General features: G+C 43.0%; 1 protein-coding gene across 3 annotated transcripts in view; it reads right to left on the bottom strand.

The window, feature by feature from the left end:
- Positions 1 to 26112, bottom strand: part of MOB3B (MOB kinase activator 3B) — a 201967-nt gene that overhangs the window by 136169 nt on the left and 39686 nt on the right. Inside the window, exon 1 of one of the 3 annotated variants that reach the window (XM_077965208.1) lies at positions 21852 to 21965. The exons of 1 other annotated variant lie outside the window; for it this stretch is intronic. The gene's annotated coding sequence lies outside the window, so the exon portion shown is untranslated. Of the gene's footprint in view, positions 1 to 731; positions 1064 to 21851; positions 21966 to 26112 lie in introns of those variants that run through there. One more of the 3 variants, XM_077965207.1, reaches the window with a different exon arrangement.

Here is a 26112-nt window from a genome sequence, read left to right as displayed (position 1 = left end):
AGGAAAGAAAGAAATGAAATGTTTCATTCTTGCTTAATTTGGGTGGACTTCTAATTCTCAGGCAAAAAGAAATAGTATTAACCCCAGTGATTTGATAATGAGTTAACAATATTCCCCAACATTTATAACACACTTACCCTAATATTTTGAGGGAGTTCCAGTATTTTTTTTTTTGAGACGGAGTCTCGCTCTGTCACCCAGGCTGGAGTGCAGTGGCGCAATCTCAGCTCACTGCAAGCTCTGCCTCCTGGGTTCACGCCATTCTCCTGCCTCAGCCTCCCGAGTAGCTGGGACTACAGGCGCCCGCCACCACGTCCGGCGAATTTTTTGTATTTTTAGTAGAGACGGCGTTTCACCGTGTTAGCCAGGATGGTCTCGATCTCCTGACCTCATGATCTGCCCACCTTGGCCTCCCAAAGTGCTGGGAGTATTTTTTGCATATAATAAATCTAATGCAATATGGCTTATTTCATAATTTTGAAAATTATTTCAAAATTATATCCACTGTGCCCTCCCACTAATCGCTCAAACACTTTTCAGAATAACATATAAATGCTCTACATTTAACACATTACATTCCTGGTTATAATCCAGTTACAACCTCTGTATTCTGATAACAGAAATGACTTTCTAAACTGTTTAAAAAGTTATTTTTTATATTAGTTCATTTTCATGCTGCTGATAAAGACATATCTGAAACTGGAAACAAAAAGAGGTTTAATTGAACTTACAGTTCCACATGGCTGGGGAGGCCTCAGAATCATGGCGGGAAGTGGAAGACACTTCTTACATGGCAACAGCAAGAGAAAAATGAGGGAGAAGCAAAAAAAGAAACCCCTGATAAACCCATCAGATCTCGTGAGACTTATTCATTATCACGAGAATACGATGGGAAAGACTGGCCCCATGATTCAGTTATCTCCCACTGGGTCCCTGCCACAGCATGTGAGAATTCTGGGAGATATAATTAAAGTTGGGATTTGGGTGTGGACACAGCCAAACCATATCATTCTGCCCCTGGACCTCCAAATCTCATGTCCTCACATTTCAAAACCAATCATGCCTTCCCAACAGTCACCCAAAGTCTTAACTCATTTCAGCATTAACCCAAAAGTCCATAGTCCAAAGTCTCATCTGAGACAAAGCAAGTCCCTTCTGCCTATAAGCCTGTAAAGTCAACATCAAGCTAGTTAATTCTTAGACACAATGTGGGTACAGGTATTGGATAAATACAGCTGTTCCAAATGGGAGAAATTGGCCAAAACAAAGGGGTTACAGGGCCCATGCAAGTCCGAAATCCAGCGGGGTAGTCAAATTTTTTTTAATTTTATTTTTATTTTTTGAGACGGAGTCTCGCTCTGTCGCCCAGGCTGGAGTGCAGTGGCACGATCTCGGCTCACTGCAACCTTCGCCTCCTGGGTTGAAGCCATTCTCCTGACTCAGCCTCCCGAGTAGCTGGGACTACAGGTGCCCGCCACAATGCCTGGCTAATTTTTTTTTGTATTTTTAGTAGAAACAGGGTTTCACCATGGTAGTCAGGATGGACTCGATCTCCTGACCTCGTGATCTGCCCGCCTCGGCCTCCCAAAGTGCTGGAGGGCAGTCAAATTTTAAAGCTCCAAAATGACCTCCTTTGACTCCAGGTCTGACATCCAGGTCACGCTGATGCAAGACGTGGGTTCCCATTATCTTGGGCAGCTCCACCCCTGTAGCTTTGCAGGGTACAGCCTCCCTCCTGGCTACTTTCACGGGCTAGCATTGAGTGTCTGTGGCTTTTCCAGGCGCATAGTGCAAGCTGTCAGTGGATCTACCATTCTGAATCTGGAAGATGATGGCCCTCTTCTCACAGCTCCACTAGGCAGTGCCCCAGCAGGGAGTCTGTGTGGGGGCTCCAACCCCACATTTCCCTTCTGCATTGCCCAAGCAGAGGTTTTCCATGAGGGCCCTACCCCTGCAGCAAACTTTTGCCTGAGTATCCAGGCATTTCCACACATCTTCTGAAATCTAGGAGGAGGTTTCCAAACCTCAATTCTTGACTTCTGTGCACCCACAGGTTCAACACCACGTGGAAACTGCCAAGGCCTGGGGCTTCCACCTTCTGAAGCCACAGCCTGAGCTCTACCTTGGCCCTTTCAGCCACAGCTGGAATGGCTGGGACATAGGGCACCAAGATCCTAGACTGCATACAGCACGGGGATCCTGGGACTGGCCCACAAAACCACTTTTTCCGGCTGGGCCTCTGGGCCTGTGATGGGATGGGCTACCATGAAGGTCTCTGACATGGCCTGGAGACATTTTCCCTATCATTCTAGACTTCATTGCATCCCTAGTACCTAACACAGGACCCAGCAGAAACAGGAACTCAGTAACTTTTTGTGGTTAAACTGTGTATCTAATGGTCTTGGGGATTAACATTAGGCTCCTTGCTCCTTATGCAGCTGGCTTGAATTCCTCCTTAAAAAATGGGTTTTTCCTTTCTACTGCATCATAAGGCTGCAAATTTTCTGAACTTTTATGCTCTATTTCCCTTTTAAAACAGAATGCTTTTAACAGCACCCAAGTCACCTTTTGAAAACTTTGCTGCTTAGACATTTCTTCTGCCAGGTACCCTAAATCATCTCTCTCAAGTTCAAAGTTCCACAAATCTCCAGGGCCACCAGTCTCTGATAAAATATAACAAGAGTCACCTTTGCTCCAGTTCCCAACAAGTTCCTCATTCCATCTGAGACCACCTCAGCCTGGACCTTATTGTTCATATCACTATAAGCATTTTTGTCAAAGCCATTCAACAAGTCTTTAGGAGGTTCCAAACTTTCCCACATTTTCCTGTCTTCTGAACCCTCCAAACTGTTCCAACCTCTGCCTGTTATCCAGTTCCAAAGTCACTTCCACATTTTTGGGTATCTTTTCAGCAATGCCCCCCACTCTACTGGTACCAATTTATTATATTTGTCCATTTTCATGCTGCTGATAAAAACATACCCGAAACTGGGAAGAAAAAGGAGTTTAATTGGACTTACAGTTCCACATGGCTGGGGAGGCCTCAGAATCATAGTGGGAGGCAGAAGGCGCTTCTTACATGGCGGCAGTAAGAGAAAATGAGGAGGAAGCAAAAGCAGAAACCCCTGATAAATCCATCAGATCTCATGAGACTTATTCACTATCACAAGAATAGCACGGGAAAGACCAGCCGCCATGATTCAATTATCTCCCCCTGGGTCCCTCCCATAACACGTGGGAATCTGGGGAGATAAAATTCAAGTTGAGATTTGGGTGGCGACATAGCCAAACCATATCATTCCTGTTATCAGAATCCAGAGATCCTGCTGGAAGGATTAAGGCTGCATTTCTAGAAACTCTCAAGAGAGAACAGACAACCATCTATCTGGGTGGTTTTTCATTTTTCTAAATGAAAAACAGGTACACAAAGCAGGTAACCCTGAGATAAAGTTGAGACAAATAATTAATGATTCTATCCACTCTTTTCTCTCAAACATGCCAATAACAAGTTAAAAAAAAAGTTGGAAATGAAATTGAGTCAGACATGTAATTGCAAACCATGTGTCCTCCTCAAAGACTGAAAAGAGATCTATCTTTAGAGCCAGAAAGATGCAGATTTGAGTCCAGGCTCTGCTCCTTGACCAGTTACCCTTGTGGGCTAAATGCTTTCTCTTTGTGCTTTAATTTCTTTCTTTGTTGTTAGGGTGCTAATACTAATATCACAGTGTGTTCTGGGGATAATTGAGATAATATAAGTAAAGATAGGTCAACGTCAAGTGTTAAATTTATTAATCTGGATTTCTCCTATGATCAGGTTTCAGGTGGTATCATGATCAACAGGGGTCCCAACCATAATGTGGTCTTTCTTTGACTTCTTCCCCACAAGACCTAAGCACCTGACCCTCAAAAAGTGTAAAATCTTGAGGCACCTCAGGGAAGCACCATTTCCCCACTCGCGGTTTGAATGAGGAAGAATTTTCCCTACGCATCCTACTATCCTCTCTCTGTCCCTTTACTAACATCGCCCCAGGGCAAGTGGAGGGATGGATTCACTTAATTGGCAAACTGCACATGCTCAGCTGGCTCAGCCTGACCTTGTTTTCCTCCTGTGAAGTGCCTGCTCTCAAGGAATGTGCTACCTGCTGCTTCCCCAACTTTCTGCCCTTATGAATGGAGTTGGCCTGCTCTCGCCAGTGCTACGTGGGAAAGGGTGGGTAAATCCAGAATTTAGAGTTAGCAGACCCATAGGTTAACAGTCTGGTTTCCATAAGAAACAAAGTTGATTTTTGTTTTTGTTGTTGTATTGTTATTACCAACTTCTTTGAAGCCACAGAGCGAAGAGTGGTGTGACTTGTTTATTAGGACTCTACTGGAGAACTAACACTGTTAAGTTGTGCAGAGTGGCTTGGCTATGCAAAGTTAGCTGTTTTTGTTAGCAGAAATGCTTTGTGACATTAGTTCAACAAGAACTCTGTTTAAGACATAACTTACTCATCTGCAGAAAGTCTATATCTACACATCAGAAATGCATAGCCTTCTCAAGAGATTTCTCAACTAAGAAAGAAAACCTAGTCGTTGCGCGCATTTGTTCAGTTACTGTTCAGCGGCAGTCACAGAGAGAGAGAATGCTCCGAACAGAGTCCCCCGTCATCTGTGAAGTGCTTCTGAATCCCCCACAGTTGACAGTGAGCTTTAGGCCTGACAATCCCATGCCCCTGTATGTGGCTACTGTCTGAGAACATGATTATCAGGAGCTTTCTCCAGGGAACTGAAAAACTTTCTATCTACTCAGATAAGGGAGAGAAGGTTACTCTCCCTCAGATAAGGCCCAACCTCGATGTCTTCAAACTTCTCTCTGGTTTAACCTCAACTCCTGGTAAAGCAGAGGGAACAAGTTACCAAAAGAAGGAGCAAGAAGGACAGGATGGCTGGTCATCGTGTACACCTCGCATGCACATCTCTGATGCAAATGCCCCAGGACCACATACTGTGCTGTATTTCTTTGCTCACATGTCTGGCCCCTCCATCAGTTTATGAGGGCTGGGGGCACACTCTAGACTTCATTGCATCCCTAGTACCTAACACAGGACCCAGTAGAAACAGGAACTCAGTAACTTTTTGTGGTTAAACTGTGTATCTAAATAATTGTTAATCAAATACCACACAGATAAACAGTTCTTTCTCCGGTTGAGAGGACTAGGCTCTTATAATCATAATGAGACAATGGACAAAAGGAATCTTTTCAGAAAACAGAACTGCTTCACGCAAAGATCAACAGTGGCTACTGGACATGATGTTTCCCAGGCCAATCTAAACAGCTCCCGTGTTTTCATTTTCTAGCATTCAGTGAAAAGTCAGCTCCTTTGGAAGCATGCCCACTCACTTAAAACAATGTTTAAAAAGTCATGGTAGACCTTTGTAAAGATCTTTGCAATACCACCCAAAGACCTCTACCTTTGTGCTTTGCTTAAAAAATAAGTTTTAAAAATATACTTCGGAGGAAAAAATAATGGGGAAGAGAGCAAGCTAATCAACTTGGGAATTTTTCTTTTTTTGTAGAGATGGGGTTCTTGCCATGTTGCCCAGGCTGGTCTTGAACTCCTGGGCTCAAGCAATGCTCCTGCCTCAGCCTCCCTAGATGCTGGGATTACAGGGATGAGTCACGGTGCCTGGCTGGGAATTTTTTTTCTAATACGAGACAAAAATGTATCATCTCACCTCCTTCAGTGCAAACTCAACTTCTGTGACTTTGTTGTCTTTGCCCAAGCTTCTGTCACTGTTGCATCTACTCTCGTTGCCTTTGTCCCCTTCAATGACAGCATCCTGGCCCCAACCTGTCTCCCTCAATCATCCCACACAACACCACGACATTAATTTTCCTCGAACTTTGATCCTGCTACCCATTCCGTGTGCATCTGCTAAGGAGGCCTGATAGCAAGGTCATGGTTGACAGGACTGTAGAGCAGGAAGAACTTTTGAAAATCACTTAATTCAATAGAGCCTCTTAATTTATTAAAAACAAAAAACAAACACCTAGTGCCCAGAAAACCGAAGTAAATATGTAAAGGTTCACAGTTAGGACAGACCTGGGGCTGAAAACAAAGCCTCAACCTCCGTGCCAGTGTTCTTTCCACGAGGCAATGGATCTCTCAAATACTTCAGCAAGTCCGACACTTAATAGCCCTTCAAAACTGCCCCCCTCCCTTTTCGTGCCAGGCGTGGTAGCTGACACCTAGAATTTCAGCACTTTGGGAAGCCAAGGCAGGAGTATCACTTGAAGCCAGGAATTAGAGACCAGCCTGGGCAACAAAGCAACACCTGCCCCCTCCCCCAGCCATCTCTACAAAATAAAACACAACAAAACAAAACAAAATTAGCCTGGCACGGTGGCACACACCTATGGTCCCAGCTATCTGGGAGGCTGAGGCAGGAGGAGGATCACATGAGCCTAGAAGTTCGAGGCCGCAATGAACTATAATCATGTCACTGCATTACAGCCAGGGCACAGAGTGAGACCCTGTCTCTTAAAAGAAAAAAAGAAAACTACCCCAACTTAACTGTCTTTTTAGATACATAGAGAGATGTAGATATAGATATTATTCATACTCCTGGTGGTTTTTAAGCCTTTTAAAGTCATATAGCTCCTTTGTTGCTCCAAATGAAATGCTATGCAGGACCTCAATTTTATAAAAATAAATAAAAATTATTTATCTCTTCTGCAGCTGAGGCAGGGTGTCTGCTCCTCTCAAAAGCCACTGAAACACCTCTGAGAACTTTCAGGTTTCACTCGATCAGTCGGACAACTCATCAGACCCCTAATGCTGACTGCACTTGTCAGTGGCTAAATCCCTGCCCCTGCCCTTTCTTTTGCCTTCTGCCTGCCATAATCTTCCAGCCTCCAGGCGACTCCTCCCTACCATGCTGTTAGGAAGTGACTCTTGTCTCTCCTTTGCTCCAAAGCTCTGAATCTGTAGCCCTTCCTTTGTACCTAAACAGTCTGATTTGTTGGTTATTCCCACAGTTCACCCCCAACTTCTGGCCCATCTACAATCAGGGCCCACACACCCATCTGTTAGCCCTGTGGGCCCATCAAAGCAGGCTTCAAACACAAGCTGCCACCTCTGGTGGAGGTTCAGCCCACCCCTTCCCCTTCTGTTCTCTCCTGACCCTTCCCTAATTTGGCTTTGTTTCTGCCATCCCTACTGCACTCATTTAGAACCCTTGCTTCTCAGCAAATATTTATGGGTTTGACTTGCTATTCTTGAGTTCTATACTCTTCCCCTAGCACCACCTCCCCCTGGCCTTTTATTTTTTGTTTGTTTTTTTCTCTTTCACTTTTCCCCTCTTGAGCTCTGGGGCATCTGGTAGAAGGTGGTGGCTGCTGAAGGAAAAAATACAACCCCCTCTCACCCTGAACCATCTGTCCACTGACCAACTAGTAAGTTCCCCTGGGTTTCCTGCGGACACTCGGAAATGGCAGAAAGACCAAGATCACTTGCACCTAGGGTGCAAGTTTAAAATGCAGACTCTAGCTTCCCACCCCTCACCAGTGGATGTGTGGACTCTGCTGCTCCCCAGGGTTTAAGAACTCCCTGAGCTAGGGAGTCTGACACGCCCGGCCTGGCATATCCAGTGGTCTGTGGGCCAAGAGTCATTTCCTGAGGCGAATAGGCAGGATAGAAAAGTGGTCATCTGAAGAGCTGCATTTCCAGCAGTAAGAATGGCAGAAAAAGTCCTTGGGGGAAAGGAGAATTAACCTGAATCATTATTGGGAATATACAATGTGGCCCTTCTCCTACTGGTCTATACCACCTGTGGAGAGGCTGGTTCAATGAACTACCCCTGTGTTTTGTGGCTCTTGGTCACTGTGTTGTATAGACTGGTGGCTAAGTAAATAGATCTGAGATCAGACTGCCTGAGTTTGACTCCCAAATCTGCCATTTCTAGAGTGTGGGCTCTGGAGTTTACTATATCACATTGCTCAACATTAGCTTCCTCTTCTTCCATTTCTGTAAAATGGAGATAAAATAGCCATCTCATAGGGCTGCCATGAGAGTTAAGTGACATTATCCAAATAAAGCATCCGATATAGCAGCAAGCACAAGGTAAGTTTGTAATATGCATTAGCTTTCATTCTTATCACTAACATCATGCTTTCTTGAACTTACTTATATACATATGTCTCCCTCCTTCTGGATAGGGAACTCCTGAAAAGCAGATCCCACAGGCTTCTACGTTCCCTCTCTCCTGAAACACTCTTAGTGGGTTATACCTCGCAGAATTGTGGTGATCAACTAAGACAGTAGGTGAAGAGAGGTTAGCAGCGGGTCTGGCACACTGTAGGCACACAGTAATTGGCAATGACTCTTGAAAAGAGTGACCAACCTTGACCACATCCTGGGTGTGAGGGACAGCAGGAGCCATCCCTCCTGAGGAGGGGCACCTGAGGCAGGGCACCTCCCTCCAGCCACCAAGCAGACAGATGGGCCTTTCACGAGGGCAGGAACATGTTTAGGAGGCTTCTTGAGGGACACTGGGAGAAGCTGGCCAAAAAGCTTATGTTGATTGGACATTAACACCTATTATTTTATGAAAGGAATTCAAGCACTCTCACAGCTGTGCCAGAAAGACTCATCCCCAGTCCAAGGGTGCTTTTTAAATACCAAATATCTTAATCCTGATGTTTTTATGTAACCACAATGTGTAGACTTGCCAAAAATGTTAAAAATAGAAGAAACCAAAAATCAAAGAGAAAAATCTTCTCATAGTTTCTAATCCAACTTGCATGGAAATAGTTATCTTGCAAAAGAGTGAAGGGTATACATTTTTTCATTCATTTAGGGGAGTTGTTTTGGTTTTTCTTGTTTTATTCTTTGGGTAGTTTATTTGTTTTTCCCACAGTACTTTTTTTTAATGACAAGTAAGGGTGACACCACTTTTCTTAAAAACAATAAAAGCTACAGGGAAAAAAATAAAAAGCCTTTAAAAGTCTCCAAAGGCCTCAGGAACTTTTGCCCAGAGAAGTGAACTTCTCAAGCAAAGCCATGGAAAACAACGTCTGCCGCAGGCGCGGGGCTGAGCCAAACCCCTGCGGCGAGGGCTTGCTTTATTTTTGGTCCAAGCTCACAGTCCAGGAAGCCACATCCACTGACTTATTTTTCATTTAAGATTCTACATTCATCAATACGTCTTGTTAGGTAAGCCTCCAGTGGATTTCCTCTCTTTGGTCTAAGAAATCTGAAGAGGAAAAACAGAAACACCCAGTCACCATTCCTTGGAAAATAGTATCAGCCCAGCAAGAGACCAAAACAGGTGTCTGGTAAAAGCTCCCACTCTATTCTCTTTAAACTGCACTTTATTCTAAGAAAAAAAAAGAAAAAAAAAAAAAAAAAAAACCCAGCTCCCTGAGTTTAAACGGTGCTTGATTTTATATAAGCACCAGATGATTCAAATTCCATTTGGAAAAAGGTGGTGGAGGAGTCTATAAAAACTCTGATAACCATTTCTTCTACCAACTTTAGTCAACAAAAAAATTGAAAGGCTTAACATAGGTGAAAACTGAAAAATACAGAGTTCCACAAAGACAAGTTAAGACTGTCATTTTAAAAAAGAAGCGGCCAGGTGCAGTGGCTCAAGCCTGTAGTCCCAGCACTTTGGGAGGCCGAGACGGGCGGATCACGAGGTCAGGAGATCGAGACCATCCTGGCTAACACGGTGAAACCCCATCTCTACTAAAAAAATACAAAAAACTAGCCGGGCGCGGTGGCAGGCGCCTGTAGTCCCAACTGCTCAGGAGACTGAGGCAGGAGAATGGCGTAAACCCGGGAGGCGGAGCTTGCAGTGAGCTGAGATCCGGCCACTGCACTCCAGCCTGGGTGGTAGAGCGAGACTCTGTCTCAAAAAAAAAAAAAAAAAAAAGAAGCATCTAAAGATCACTTTGGTACATCTCAAATGCACATCTTTACATTACATAACATAAATGATCAAGATACAAACCACTTGCAAACATTTATATTTTAAATCACACATAGCTATTCCGACTCAGAGATTTTAAGTGATTACACAATGAACTGGTCCTCATATGCTTTCCCTTAATCTTCCCTAACCTCGCGTGGCTTCTAGAAAAAGGCAAAAACTGACAGACAAGGGTAGTATGGCCAAGGAGCCCTGATTTATTTCAGCTTTGAAAGGCCACTACACTTGGATTCTCATTTCTGCAGGGAATGCAATCCAGAGAGCTGAGCTCGCTGTCCTGAATAAAGTACACGTTTTTCTCATCTAGCGGAGTTATCTTGTGAAATGTGAGTACAACCTGCCCAGTGTTTGAGGCAGGCAAAGCGGGAGGGTGGGGTCGTGCTGGGACACAGAGGAGTCACTCCCTGTTTGGAGAGCCACGCTCCTGGAGCACCAGGCTCACAGGAGGGCAGAGGCAGGAGGCAGGATCCTGGCCTTCAAAGTGCCCAGGAAAGAGAGGCTATCCAAGCTGGACAAGCAGAGAGGGACCTGCTGCCCTGAGAGCTAGTCCCTAAACTAATCCACATCAAGGAGGGTCATGGGCCTCTGGGGCAACACAGGGACCTGCAAGGGGCAGTGTGGAAAAGAATCTAGTACCTTCTCCAACCAAGGGGTTAGCCCCTAACAGGGGATGTTGGTGATGGACCCCATCAAGACATTCCCTCAGCTTCATCAGAGGTCATGCACTCTCCCCAGTTCCATATCCACCCCACCTTGCTCACAAGCAGAAGGGGAAAGGCACCTTGGCATGCATTTGGGAAGCTGCCAAGATAGTCTAATCTTTCAACTGGGGCATCTAATCTGATAGCAGCCACACAGCAATAGACTGCATGTGTTCAAATTCTAACCTCCAATGTGATGGCATTAAAAGGTGGGAGCTTTGGAAGATAATTTGGTTATGAGGGTTCTACCCTAATGAGTGAGATTAGCCATTATAAAAGGGACCCCAGAAAGCTCTCTACCCTCAAGAGGGCCCACACCAGAACCCAATCATGCTGGTACCCTGATCTTGGATTTCCAGCTTCCAGAATTATGAGAAATAGATTTTCTGTTGTTTATAAGCTACCCAGACTAAGGTATTTTGTTATAGCAGCCTGAACTAAGACACACAGATATTTACACCATCTCATTTTTATCATAGTCTAGGTTTATGATGTATTTAATTTTATAAAGCCTTCTATGGGAAGGAGAAAAAGTAATAGTGATAATAATTTATATTTCCTCCAACCATATCTAGTAAACACAAAAGGGTCCTTTTAGGTAAAGTTTCTTTCTGACTAATAAGGAAATACATGTACACCTCATTACTGTGTGGCCTCCCAGAAGCCAGAGTTCTGAGGATTTAGAAGAAATGATTCAAATGGAGTTTCCCTAGACATCATGGGCCCAAACTGACGCCTTACACCAGAGATTACTTTTTAATTACTCTCATCAAGGCTGGCTGAATAAACCTTACCCACGTCATCACACAAGTGAAGGCAATGACATTTTGTAATGGCAGAATCCAGGTCATCATACCCTAGAATAGTCGCCACGATGCAAGTGCCTGCTGGTTAGAACCTTCGTATCATTCCTGTTGCAAGACACATAGCTATTTCCTGTTCTGGGAAGTTTTGGAGGGGTGAGAGAAAGAAACTCAAGAAGGGAAGAGACATTCATGACAAAATCTGGCAAAGGCTTTTTGAGGAGCTACAGCCTCTCCCTCTCAGGCAGTAGCAAATAGTCTCATCAAAATAACTCTGAAATCTAGAATGAAGATTTTGAAAAGAAATCCAGTGTTATACATGAAATTTTAAAACATGTGTACTTTTTCCCTCAGCAAACCCACCTTTAACAATCTATCAAAACACAAATGTACTGGGCTATGGTGCTAGGCAGATTTCCAAGGTGGCTCCTAGTGATCTCTGTCTCCTGGCATCCATGCTCTTATATAATCCTCTGATTGAGTGAAGGCTGGACCCAGAGACTGACTTCTAGTGAACAGAATACAGCAAAAGGGACGGGGCACTCTTCTGAGATTAGGTTATAAAAGACTGTGACCTCTCTTGCTCACACACTCTTGCTCTCGCTTTGATGATGCCAGCTGCCATGTTGTGAGCTCTCCTCCTGAGATGCCCACAGAGCAAGGAACTGAAGGTGCCTTCCAGCTAAAAATCCAGCCAGTGAGGAGCAAAGGCCCTCAGGCCAACAGTCCACCAGGATCTGAATTCTGCCAATAACCACTGAGTAAGCTCAGAGGCAGCTCCTTCCCAGTCAAACCTTGACACAACCGCAGCCTCAGCCTTGGGAGAGATCCTGAACCGGAGAACCCAGTTACGCTGTACTCTGCCTGCTGACCCACAAAAACTGTGAGATAATAAACGTTGTTGTTTTTAAACCACTGTGTTGGAGGGGATTCTGTTATGAAGCAATAGATAAATCATACGGCTATTTAAGCCTCATTGTTTATAATCACATACAAAAGGAAACAACCAAAAGTCCATTCAGAGATAACTAGCATAATCAAGAATGGCATATCCATATAAGAAATATTGGGCAGTCCTCAAAACACAGTGAGGTCAATATATCTGTACTGATATGAAAAGAAGTTCATGAAAATGAAAAAGCAAATTGCAAAACAACATGTGACTTTTTAAACATGGCAGATATCGACATCCATTCCTGTAAACTCCAGATAAGCTCCTCACCCACTGTTCTCATTTCAGAAAACAATTCTAGTTGTCTAGTTGCTCTGTCTAATCCATTTGAAAGTATATCATTTACTTCAAATTGCCAACACATCCCACACTCCTCACACCCTCCACCGCAACTACTCTCATCCACACCACCAGATTCTCTCTCTTTACAGCTGCCATGGACTGGGCGGGTTGCACTGCCTCCACTTCTGTTCCTCTGCAATCTATTAATATTTCCAGACAGGAGCCAGAGTGGTACTTTAAAGATATAAGTGAAATCAGGCCACTGCCCTCTTCAAGCCCTACAAAGGCTTCCCATCATGCTCAGAATAAAAACCAATGTTGCTATATTGGTTTACAAAGTCATGATCTACAGATCTGGCCCCTGGATACCTCTCCCTCCCCTATGATTTTCTCCCTCACTTATCTGCTTTATCCACAGTGGCCTCCCTGATGTTTCTATAACGTGCCAAGTCTCCTATCACTTCAAGGCTGTATTAGTTTGCTAGGCCTGCCATAACCAAGCACCCGAAACTAGGTGGCTTAAATAATAGAAATGTATTGTCTCAGTTTTGGAGACAAGAAATCTGAAATCAAGGTGTTGACAGGGCCATGCTTTCTCTGAAGGCACTAGGGAGAAATCTGTTCCATGTTTCTCTCTTTGTTTCTGATGGGTTTTTTTGGTATCTTCAGTGTTCCTTGGCTTGTAGACTCAGCACCTCAATCTCTACCTTCATCTTCGCAAGTTATCCTTCCTGTGTATATGTCTATCTCCAAATTTTCCCTTTTTATGAGGATAGCAGCCACTCTAGATGAGAGGCTCACCCAACTCCAGTATGACCTCTTGTTAACTGATTATTTTCTGCAATAACCCTATTTCCAAATAAGGTCACACTCAAAGGTATTGCAGGTTAGGACTTCTACATATGAATTTGGGATGGGGAACATAATTCAACCCCAAAACAACTGCCTTTGCAATCACTGTCCCCTCTTCCTGAAAAGCTCTTTACCCAGTGTGGCTGCCATGAGACTGTACCTCGTAGACATCCAACTTACAAGGAGTATTACTGGCTAGGAGTTACAGCTGCTGTGCTCTGAAATCCATCTCTGTATTTGTGCTAAAGCCACATTTCTCACAGGCTACTCCTAGACAGTGACTGAGCATGGCAGGCATAGTGACGCAAACCTATTCCTGTGAGATGAAAACTCACCTGAGAGGTGGCCTGGGCTCAAAGACTCCCGAACGGCCTTGCCAGGCTCTCCTGGAACAGCACAGCCCTGTAGGATGCTTCCACTCACCCTCCTCCCTCCCCTCTTCTTCACCTGGGGTCAGACCTGCATCACAATCAGAGGCATCTCCCAAGCTCCCAGCAGCTCACTCCTATTTTACCTCACAGTCAGGGCATTCAAAAGGGCTTTGAGTTTGGTTGAATACTCCTCTGTAGCCATCTTGAAATTCTTAATGTTATTTTTGAACAAGGAGCCCCACATTATCATTTTTCCCTTGACCTCACTCTTGCTCACAGGAGTTGCCTTAATACATCTCTTGCATAGCTAATCCTGCCTTGGTGTAATGCTTCTCGGAGAACACGGACTCACACCCCAGATACTAGCATGATTCTTCATTACTTCATGTAAGCCTGTGCTTAAAGGTCACTCCTCAGAGAGGTTTCCTTTGCCACCCTAATAAAGCACATGACCCAAACCAGTCCCTCTCTCTCCCATTCTCCTCCTTTAATTTTCTTCATCGCTCCAACTGATTTTACTATATGTTTTACTTATTGTTTCTTTTGTCTTTCCCATGAGAATGTAAACTATACAGGGGCAAAGACATAATGTTATTTATTGTTGTGCCCCAGCACCTATAACAAAGCCAGGAACATGATAGATGGCCAATAAATGGTTTGTGAGTAAATTAATTTACATTAAAAATGTCAGTCTGAATTTACCCAGATCCTCTTTCAGTTCCAAAATATAAGCCATTGCAGCCATCACAAGAATGTACCTCATATACCTGTAAAACATAACTATTCTTCTTAATGCAGGCCAGAAATGAAGCCAGAATTCAAAGCTGAAGCAATAAGCATAACAGTAAATACCACTATCACCCAGAGAGGGTTGAATCTGGATACAGCTGTTTAGGGGTTTAGGGTTGGGATGCCCAGTTGAGGACAGGTGACATGGCCCAAGGCTCATGAAAGGTAAGACACTGGAACTGACATAACTGCATCAAGTCAGAATTCTTGAAAATATCCATCTACATAAGAATAGGACTAGAACTACCACTGCTCCCAGTAGCTCAGGGAAGGGGGAAGTAAGTCTGAATTATGCTCCAGTATCAAGGTGAAAAAAAAATGCATCTGATTAAAAAAACTAAATAAAATACCAAACCTGTGTCATGCACAAGTGTGTTGCACAAATTTACATTGTTTAGACTGTGTATGTATCTTGAGCTAATAGATCACTATAAAAATGTTCCCAGAACCAGGGAAGAAGCAGGCTCAAATTGTTCTGTAGAAATATTTTCATAACTCAGGACCTACAAGAGTCCCTCAGAATAAGCAATTCCTGCTGAACAAACCCAAAAAGAATGAAGCCAGTCAGATGGAGAAGCTACGTACACAACCTACACAACAAGCAGAAGAATTGGCACTCTAAGAACTTACAGTAAGAGAATAATCTGACAGGATCTATAAACTAATTATGCTTAAATGTATTTTTTAACATAAAAGAAGGAATAAAAACCATAAGAACCATCCTTTATGAACAAAGAAAGGGCAGTTTTGAAAAAAAGAACTAATTTGAATTCTTAAAGATGAGACAAACATGTTAAATTGCATATTAGATACAGCTGAAAAGAGAATGAGCATCATGAAAGAGGGGTCTAAAGAAGTGTTCTGAATGGAGCAGAGAAAGAAAAAAGGGGATCAAAAAATGTGAAAGAGAGGTTATAAACACAGAGAGTAAATTGGGGCAATAAAACACGTTTAATTGAAGTTCTGGAAAAGGAATAGTTTATGTGAGAGGGGCAATATTGAAATGATAAAGGCTGAGAATTTAATAGAATTAAAGCAATACATATGTTCTTGATTTGGAAAATTACAAGTCCCAAGCAGGATTAAAAAGAAATACACACACACACACATACACACACACACACACACACACACAGAGTGGTAAACGGCAGAACACCAGCGCCAAAGAAAAAGTCATACAAGCAACCAGAGAGAAAAAGATAAATTACAAACTTAATAATGGCAATTAGATTGTTGGTGGACTTTTCATCAATAATACAGAGGCATATTTGAAGTGGTAATAAAAAACCTGTCAAACTAATATTCTATACCTAATTAAGTTACTGCTCAAAAATGGGGGTATTTTAACCTGTTTTATGCTGCTATAACTGAATAAAACAGACTAATTCACACAGAACAGAAAGTTATTTCCTCACAGGTCTGGAGGCTGGGAAGTCCAAGAGCAAGGCACCAGCAACTAGTGAGGGCTTTCTAACTGTGTTACATCGTGGCAGAAGGCATCACATGGGCAAGAGAGAGAGGAAAGGAGGCTAAACTCACCCTTTATAAGAAACCCCTTCCTTGAATAACAAACCCACTCCTACTACAATGAACCCACTCCCATGATAATGGCATTAATCCATTCGTGAGGGCAGAACCTTCAGGACCTAATCACCTCTTAAAGTTCCCACCTCTCAACACTGATGCATTGAGGATGAAGTTTCCAGCACATGAATTTTAGGAGACATATTCAAACAGAGGGTGAAATAAAAACATATTCACACCAAAAAAGAGAGACTATCCAATTCACAGACCCTCGCTGAAAGAAATATTAAAGAATAATAACTTCATTATGAAGGAAACTAAGAAAAAGATAAATAAGCAATGATGAGCAAAGAAGATAAACATGTTAGTATATTTATGAATACCACTACTCAAAAAAATTTTTTAAGATTAATAGGGAAAGGCATTATAAACAACTTGAAACTAAAACATCAGATAGCAATAATATGAAAGAGTGATTCACTTAAAGCACTCTATGGCCCTTGCATTATGTGATAGGGGAATAGCAATTTTGAATAACTTAAAACTTTTTAAAAGCTAAGCTCGTGCTTTGGGAGGCCAAGGCAGGACGTTTGCTTCAGGCCAGAAGTTTAAGGCCAGCCTGGGCAACATAGTGAGACCCAGTCTCTACAAAAAGTTTTAAAAATTAGCTGGATGTGGTGGTACGTATCTATAGTCCTAGCTACTTGAGAAGCTGAGGCAGGAGAATTGCTTGAGGCAGGAATTCAAGGTAACAGTGAGCTATGATTGCACTACTGCACTTCAGCCTGGGCAACAGAGCAAGACACTGTCTCTTTAAAAAAAAAAGGCTAAGCATTCATATTATTCATATAATACTTTCAGGGGAAACGAGGAAGGAAATGGGAGAGAAGAAATAGAATGCATACCTTTTTTTTTCGCTTTGAGACAGAGTCTCGCTCTCTTCCCCAGGCTGGAAAATGGTGCAATCTCGGCTCGCTGCAACTGCAACCCCTGCCTCCTGCCTCAACCTCTCAAGTAACTGGGACTACAGGCACATGCCACCATGCCCAGCTTATTCTTTCCTTCCTTCCTCCCTTCCTCCTTTTCTCTCTCTCTCTCTCTCTTTCTTTCTTTCTTTCTTTCTTTTGAGACGGAGTCTTTCTCTGTCTCCCAGGCTGGAGTGCAGTGGCGCGATCTCGGCTCTCTGCAACCTCCGCCTCCCAGGTTCATGCCATTCTCCTGCCTCAGCCTCCCGAGTAGCTGGGACTACAGGCACCCGCCACCACGCCCGGCTGATTTTTTTGCATTTTTTAGCAGAGACGGGGTTTCACAATGTTAGCCAGGGTGGTGTCGATCTCCTGACCTTGTGATCCGACCGCCTCGGCCTCCCAAAGTGCTGAGATTACAGGCGTGAGCCACCGCGCTTAGGCAGAATTGTGTAACTTCTAAAGTAATAGAAGAAAGGAAAGGGGGAAAAAGAATACTCAAATGACACATATACAGACAAAATATGAAAAAAAGAAGGACTTGTAAGGATGTAAGAAAATATAAGAAAGAATTAAGAGGACAGAAAATGGGCCGGGTGCGGTGGCTCAAGCCTGTAATCCCAGCACTTTGGGAGGCCGAGACGGGCGGATCACGAGGTCAGGAGATCGAGACCATCCTGGCTAACACAGTGAAACCCCGTCTCTACTTAAAAAAAAAAAAAAAAAATACAAAAAACTAGCCAGGCGAGGTGGCGGGCGCCTGTAGGCCCAGCTACTTGGGAGGCTGACGCAGGAGAATGGCGTAAACCCGGGAGGCGCAGCTTGCAGTGAGCTGAGATCTGGCCACTGCACTCCAGCCTGGGCGACAGAGCGAGACTCCGTCTCAACAACAACAAAAAAAGAGGGCAGAAAATGATAAATATATAAGTAAATCAATACAAGCACTGACTCTATAAAAGAATAAAAGAAACGATGCCTCGTGGAGTTTGCAAAATTATATAGACTTAAAATACTCAAAAGACTAGCGTAAGAATTGCGGGGAGGGATAAATCAGAAGGGTGTTATTCAAAGGAAGGTAAAAATATTGATCACTTTAGAATTTAGTAAGTTAACGATGCATGCTATAATTACTAGGCTAACCTCGGAAAGAATAAAACGGACAGTATGCCTTTCAGAGTGGTGCAGAAGAAAAAACAGTGAGACAATGAACCCGATCATCTGTTAAAAGACAAAAAAGGAGAGAAGAAACACAGGAACTGTGCAACAAACAGCACAAAAGACTCCAGCAGATATGGATTAAAATATATCGGTACAGTTAATTATAACAAATGCAAATCAACTAAATGCTCCAGCTAAAAGATGATGACAAACTGAAATGCTTACGGGGCAGAGCAGGTCACATAACTGAGTAAACAGCCAGGTATAGGAAAGCAACAACCCAAATAACCACAACTGATGTCTCCTCAGGGTCAGCGAGACAATAGAGTATGGTGGGGCCTGGGGTAAACTGGTAAGAGTGTACCTGTGTAAGGAAGGTAGTTCTTACAGACTGTTGCCATGTGGGAATACAGTCCAATGTCACATATGTTAACTTTCAAAAACCTGGAAACTCGGAGTTTCATGGGAAATCAGAATTTTAAACATCAGCCACAAATTTTTTTTTAAAAAGCAAACACTGAAAAAAAGGAAATAAAATGCTATTAATCCAGTGGAGGGAAGATAAGAGATAAAATAAAACAAATGAACAAAAAGCACGGTAAATAAAATGCAAAATCAAAAACATAAAGGAAAAGGGGGAATAAAAAAACAACTCCTGCAAACCACTGAAACATGAATGGAAGTGAAGGCTTATGCTAAAACACCGCTGTGATCCCCACCCTGTAATTTCCGCCCTGTTCAACCTTATCATTTGGCTGAAGAGACCTAACATTAAAGGATGGGAAAAACATTGAATAATCCAAACATAAAGCACATGGAGCCCCACTGGCCACTCAAAACTCATAATAATGTCTGGATGTTTGTTCCATCAGTTCTGCTTACACCAAGTCTCCTCTGGGGGCTTATTGGATACCTGGGCTTATCTAGCTATTAAGAAAAACGGCAATGTTAAAAGGAATGCTCTGTGCCTAAAAGAATGAAGGGAGGAAGAAGAGAAAGAAAAAGAAAAATCCACAATATTCACCTTAAGTTACTCTTTGAGCCAGTTCCTGAAATGTCAGTTCTTCCCCATAGCCTATGAGGTAAGGTCTGAAATGTTCAGTGTGGCTTCCAAAGCTTTTCAGACCTGGCTCAGTTGCATCTCAGTCCCTGCCTCCACACATGGCCCATGCTGGTGCCCCTGCCCAGATGTCTTCATCTCCCCATCTGTACTTCCAGCCAAACCCTTTCCAAGTGAAGCATTCTCTAAAAGTTGCTTGAGGTTCCTGACAAAAATCCCTGTATAAGGAATGTATCATATGGCTGTTTTTAAATTTAGTTGTACTCTGAAAACATTTGTGTAATGAGACAAAGAAAATTGTGTTCATCAGAAGGCACATGGGGAAAACGGGTTGGCCTGATAAGGCTGCTTCTGGAGAGAAATGAAGCCAGGATGAGGACTGAACTCTTTTCCCAGAGTGTCTTGCCTGTGAACAGGCCTCCTGCTAACCTGTCTTATCCACTGGAAAACATAGCTACAGCGCTTACAGTTTAGTATCTTTAAGAGGTGCACATAAATATTTGAGGGCTTAAAAGAGATTATTGTCTCCAAAATACAAAGAGATAAACATGACAATTACCAAATATTTAAGTAAATATCTACAAATATATGGTACTTCTTTAATTGTTAAATCTAACATATTTCAAAAACATTTTGTTTCAAAATATTTTTAAAATATCTTCTTGTGCATGAAAACAATTGGTAACTTAAGCTGTCTTCCTTTTTAAGAATTCTTGACTGCATAGCTCCCTAGAAAACAGAGCCAATCATAAATTGAATGACATACTTACAGTCAAATGATTTCAAAAGCCCAATTATAAAGGTGCTTTTCATCGCTTGCTGCAAAAACTATATTTAATGTGAGGTGTGGGTGCACATTGATATGTCTGGTATGCTCGTGGGCAGAAGAGGACCTAAGGCCTCAGAAAATCCTAAAAGACCTGGTCCCATGTACAGCAGGAGGGTGCAAAGAGAGCTGGCAGTAATAGAATGTGAAGCAACCCAGGGGGAAATGGCAGAGGGTGGGTCACAGCTGAGTGGTCCATTTGCTGCTGCTCACCCTTCATGAATGAAATCTTCAAAACAGCTACAGATTCTGGAAAATGCTGCTTTCTACTGGATTTCTTGTAGGAAATAAGGCTTTGAGTCCAGGTGACAGAGCAACTAAGGAGTACCACGGCAGGGTGAGGGCCCATACCGAGCTTATGATGCCAAGCATTGGGGTTCAGGCCAAGTTCTTCCTGCATCTTTGAGGGGCAGGGATGCCCCAAGTGAGAATTGTTACCTGCATTTCATAATGTATGCTCTTCTGAAAATGCAGGTCCTCTCACAGTTGTCTGGAGCTAAGGGTGAGTTGAAAATAGAAGTGATCAGGAGTCTTTCTAAGGGCTCCCATTCAGAGGATCCCATTAATTCAGAGAAAAGTGGGAAGAGCTAATAAACAGCCATCACAGAAGGCCCTGATCTAACAAGGTCTCCCAGCATTTCCACAGCAGCCCCCTGTTTGCCAGGGAGGGGTTGAGAAGGTGGACTCTTTGCTTTCAGTTATAATGGACCTATGCTAAAAACAGAACAAAAAACTCAGGCGGGGGCAAGAAGCCATGGCAAGTGAACATTTCTCACTATGCAAAACTGATGAGTGGGAGGCAGTAAGAAGACAGCAAACTGAAGTGCATTATTTTACATTTATTTTTACTTTAAATAAAAAGCATAAAGAATTTGAAAATATTTTGTTAGCCTTCAACCTTGCAGTCACTTTAACCTATCCTCATTAAAGAGCCACCATAAAGCCTTCATGAGTAGCGGTCCCAGGCTAATTCCCTTCTGTTTGCTTGTTCCTGTGCATTTCATGTCTGCCCACCTCCTGAGCCTTGCACCTGCCCTGTGGGTTTGGTGCTTGCACAAATCACCCCCCCTACCCCCGGCCTCCTCTGCCCTGCCCTGAGAACTCAGCATTCCATGCATCCTCAGGCTTTTTCTGCAGGCAATCAAACCCAGGCATGGGCTCACCAGGGTACCAGCTAGTAAATTACATCCACACAGTCAGGTTGAGGTACCCACTTTAGAAGGGGACTCTGGGACATGTAGTACAGTGACCATTGTCTCTCAGTTAATGGAAACTTGACTCCCAGCCTTTAACTCTGACAACACATGAACCACCCTGGAAAATTGGCCTTGCCAGTTTTAAACAGACCATGGATCCAAGTTTGAGACAAGTATTTTCCGTGGGCAGGTGGATAGTTTCAGCTGGATGTCTCAAGGGCATCCAGTCCATATATTGATAATATATCAATAACAACAAGTATCATAGCAAATACTTCTATACATCACTTATTCTACAATATTAACTCATTTAATCCTCGAAACAACCCATGAGGTAAGTACTGTTATTATTCCTATCTTAACAGATAAAGAAGCTGAGAAAGGTTAAGTAACTTACCCAACAACAACCTGGCAAGGTAGGGACTGTGGAGCTCATTTCACAGAGGAAGGAAATGGGTTCACTGAGGTTAGGCGACTTGCTTGCAGAACCAGAACTGAAACCCACCTCTGCTGGCTCTAAAGCCTATTTCCTTTCCAGGTCTCAAGGCCTCTCCAACACCACTATTTCTGTTAAGAGCTACATCTGTCTCCCAATCACAAAGCCCCAAATGTCAGCATTGCCTTGGGCAAATCCCACTGATTCTGTCTCTGGAATGTCTCCAATATTAACCCCTTTCTCTGCACTCCAGTGGCTCCTGCTTTACATCCCACTTTCATATCGACTTTTGTGTGGACCATCTCAAACTGATTTTACATCCTACATTCTCTTCCCTCTCCACTCTACCCTCATGGAAAATTACTCTTCTTTAAAACACAATTCTACAAAATGTCAACAGCAGAATTAACATGATATTGGTTTTTTCCCCCTTGTTATCTTCTGTTTATTGAGTTAAAGGCATTGAGAGTATATTCCTTTTGTAATAGGAAAAAAATGGCAGAAACAAAACACTATCTAATAATGTTAAGTCCTGTATGTATAAAACTCATCAACACTATTGCTAACCACATAAGTGCAAACTCACTGAGCTGAAATATTCAAGACTTTTTACAAAAGAGAGTCAAAAATCTATAATTTGTTCAATCAGTATTTCTTGAGCACTTGGTACACTAGGCTGGGTTTTCTGTAATGAACAAAAGATATAACTCTTCTCTTAATGGAGCTGACAGTCTGGTGGGGGAGAAGTCATTAAACACACATACATGACATACAATTACAAATTGTGCTGTGTGCCAAGAATGAAAAGAGCAAGTGCCACAAGACAAGACAATGGGCAAGAGCTAGTTTCGATGGTGGACCCAGGAATGCCTCTTTGATGAAGATACTTGTGCACAGAGATTAGAGGGATTCAGGGTGGCAGTATTAGAAGCAAGTCAAAGAGTATGAAGAACTTCCATTGCAGGAGGACCGCTAAGTGAGAGGACCTGTGTGTAAACCTGTAAGCCAATACCTATCTTTTCTAAGCACTGAAGTTTCATTTGATGAAATGTATTAAGGCTTTTAAGAAGAAGATCTGGAACAAGAAATCCAAACGATTAATAGGATAGAAAATTAATCACTTCTGCCTCCGGCTCAAATTCGAAGCATCCTTAAAAGCATTATGGAGCAATGAATAGAAATAACTTCCTGTGTCTTGAGTAATCACATCCCAAATGAACGGAGGCATAAGTGGATCAAGCCTAACTAAAGCTAGTTCTGTGGCATCCAAGTGTCAGGGTTTCATATTCGATTAAAACTTTCACCTGGCATTCAATGGCCTGCTTTCTGATTACATTCTAATTTTCCAGCTTTATGTTAGTTAGTTCTGGTCTTCTAGAGATGAGGAGCAGAAACCCACCCAGGTTAGTGTGACTCTGGGGAGAAGTGGTGCTTTAAGAATTTAATGGCAATAAAGAAAATATGAGGTTCATATGAATCTAAATAGCAGTTAAAATAGGACTTGGCCATGTATAAACTGGAAGAAGACTCAAGGCAGCTTAAGAATGCTTAGTGTTGGGGCCGGCGCAGTGGCGCACGCTTGTAATGCCAGCACTTTGGGAGGCTGAGGCAGGTGGATCACTTGAGGCCAGGGGTTCAAGATCAGCCTGGACAACATGGTGAAACCTCATCTCTACTAAAAATACAAACATTAGCTGGGTGTGATGTCACATGTCTGTAATTCCAGCTACTCAGGAGGCTGAGGAATCACTTGAACCCGGGAGGTGAAGGTTGCAGTGAGCCAAGGTCTCACCACTGCACTCCAGCCTGGGCAACACAGCAAGATTCTGTCTCAAAATAAAATAAATAAATAAATAAATAAATAAATAATTCTTAGTGTTGGGAGGCAATTCTCAATGTTTCTATAAGTCATGCCAGACTATATTTTCTGGGATATTTCCATAGCAAACAGCCTAGGAAACTAGAGACAGTGTTCCCCTGCAGATCAGAAGGCACATTTGTTTCCTGATCAGCATAGTAAAGACAGAGAACATCCCCTGCCCAGAGATCTGTTTACATTCCAGGGTAATAAAGTTTATTATCCTGGAATCGTCTGTCTCTGGAGGGGAGGATAGGCATGTCTCCTTATAAAACTGGGGTTTTCTAAAGCTCAGTGTTGCTTAGCTGTGAAACAGATCCCTATGTGCAGGGTATCCACCTAGGCTCACATCCTCATCACCTCCATGAGACCTGGCGGGGCCAGAGAGAACTGATGATGCAGACATAATGCTCATGCTGTCTGATGTACCACGAGTAATAAACTAAATAGGTGCATTTGGGTTCATTATGTCCTTTCCAGCTGATCTAGTAGCTTTCCACGCTAAACTGCTCCTTAGGGGCTGCTTGGCCACCTGACCCTTAGAAGCAAGAGTTCGAAGACTTTTCACTTTTGTGTATGCCATTAAAATGACTCAACTATTTATATAGATTCTTCATGTACATCTTTCTCACCCTGATGCTATGATCTCTTCTCTGCTTATTGATTCTGCTATGATATCATCGTGGCTTCTGCCTTTTTTTGGTCTTGCTCATGGTCTTTTATGTGCATCCTTGTAGATTTCACTTCTGACTCTCTGATAATCTTTACTTCCAAAACCAAACTTCTGAGAGATATAACCTATTGGGCCAATCTGTCCCTGAATGGACAGAGATTTTCAAGGCAGGCCAGTCCCTAGGTCTGCCAGTATGCAGACTGGCTCCCCTTGAGTCAGGTGACCATCATGATGTTTATTTATCTGCTGTTTCAGTCTCACACCTGCCCTACTACATTCTGCTCTGTGTTTCCCCTGCAGCTGGAGGTCTGCAAACAACTAACTGGTTTCCTATTATGTTGTATCCATGGGAGGCAGAGGAGGGAGAGCATCAGGCAGAATAAAGAGAGACTTTCCTGCATTTAGCTCTAACATTGTGATAGCTGCTGTAGTAGCAGTAAGGGTAGGGGTGACTCAAAACTCCAACCATATCACCTAACTCAGCACAACATTCAACCCAGTGGATATCAAGGTACACTGCAAACATAATGTTTTACACAGAGATCCAAGATTAGTATCACATCTCTCTTTTTTATTTATTTATATTTATTTATTTATTTAATTATTTTTGAAATGGTGTCTCACTCTGTTGCCCAGGCTGGAGTGCAGTGGTGCAATCTTGGTTCACTGCAGCCTCTGCCTCCCGGGTTCAAACAATTCTCCTGCCTCAGCCTCCTGAGTAGCTGGGACTACAGGCAAGTGCCACCACACTCGGCTAACTTTTGTATTTTTAGTAGAGATGGGGTTTCATCATGTTGGCCAGGCTGGTCTCTAACTCCTGACCTTAGGTAGTCCACCCGTCTCTGCCTCCCAAAGTGCTGGGATTACAGATGTGAACCACTGCGCCCTGCCTGGTGTCACATCTCTAAAGGGGTCATGGCATACCCATCAAGTAGCACTGACAACCAAACAGGATGCCCCTTTGCTTATCTAGAACACTATGGAATGTGGTCAGCACAGAAAGGAGACAGTGCAGCTTACATAATGTACACATTTCAAGGCTGCCTGTGCTCACTTATGTCATGCCAGGGCTGGCAAATTGACTGGCATAGGGCTATACCATTCCATGCCAGGGGCTCAAAATTGTTCCTACTTATTCCGGAAGGACTGGTAACTTACACAGACTAAAAGAGTGAGACAAGATGTTTCAAGTGATAATATCTAGTGGGGATTTTAGATAATTATGGCTCCTACTGTAGTTTTAGAAAATGTGAATACTGCCTCCAGGTCTTCTTCCTAGCCATTTTGGGTTTGCTTTCCAGCTTTTCTCTGGTGCTTCATACTCACTTTTTGCACTGGCATAGCCTTTTGTCAACAGTATTTCCATTTACTTCTACTAGTCCATCTTTCTCTTTCACTTGTGGTTTTCTTCCCTTGTCATTTAAGCATTCTCAACTATGCATAGAAATCCAACAGAAGCCTTTTGTGTGGGGGATTCCCTTAGTCCCAGGCAGTCCTGAAAGCAGCAGGTGCCCCTGCAAAGGCTTCTGTCAGACCTTAAGACTTATACTCAGCAGCTGCTAATCCTGAGCTCTCACTTAAAAAGCAGTAAAATAGACTTCAATCAAAAACAAGTACAGTGGGGGTTAACTCCTTCATCTTGAGCTCAAGCCACACTTGCCTTGAAATTTTCCAAAAATTCACTAAGCTAA

The sequence above is a fragment of the Macaca mulatta genome, chromosome 15 (assembly GCF_049350105.2).
Source record: "Macaca mulatta isolate MMU2019108-1 chromosome 15, T2T-MMU8v2.0, whole genome shotgun sequence".
Lineage (NCBI taxonomy): Eukaryota > Metazoa > Chordata > Mammalia > Primates > Cercopithecidae > Macaca > Macaca mulatta.
Note: the sequence above shows the minus strand (reverse complement) of the source record. Positions and strands in the feature narration are given on the sequence as shown.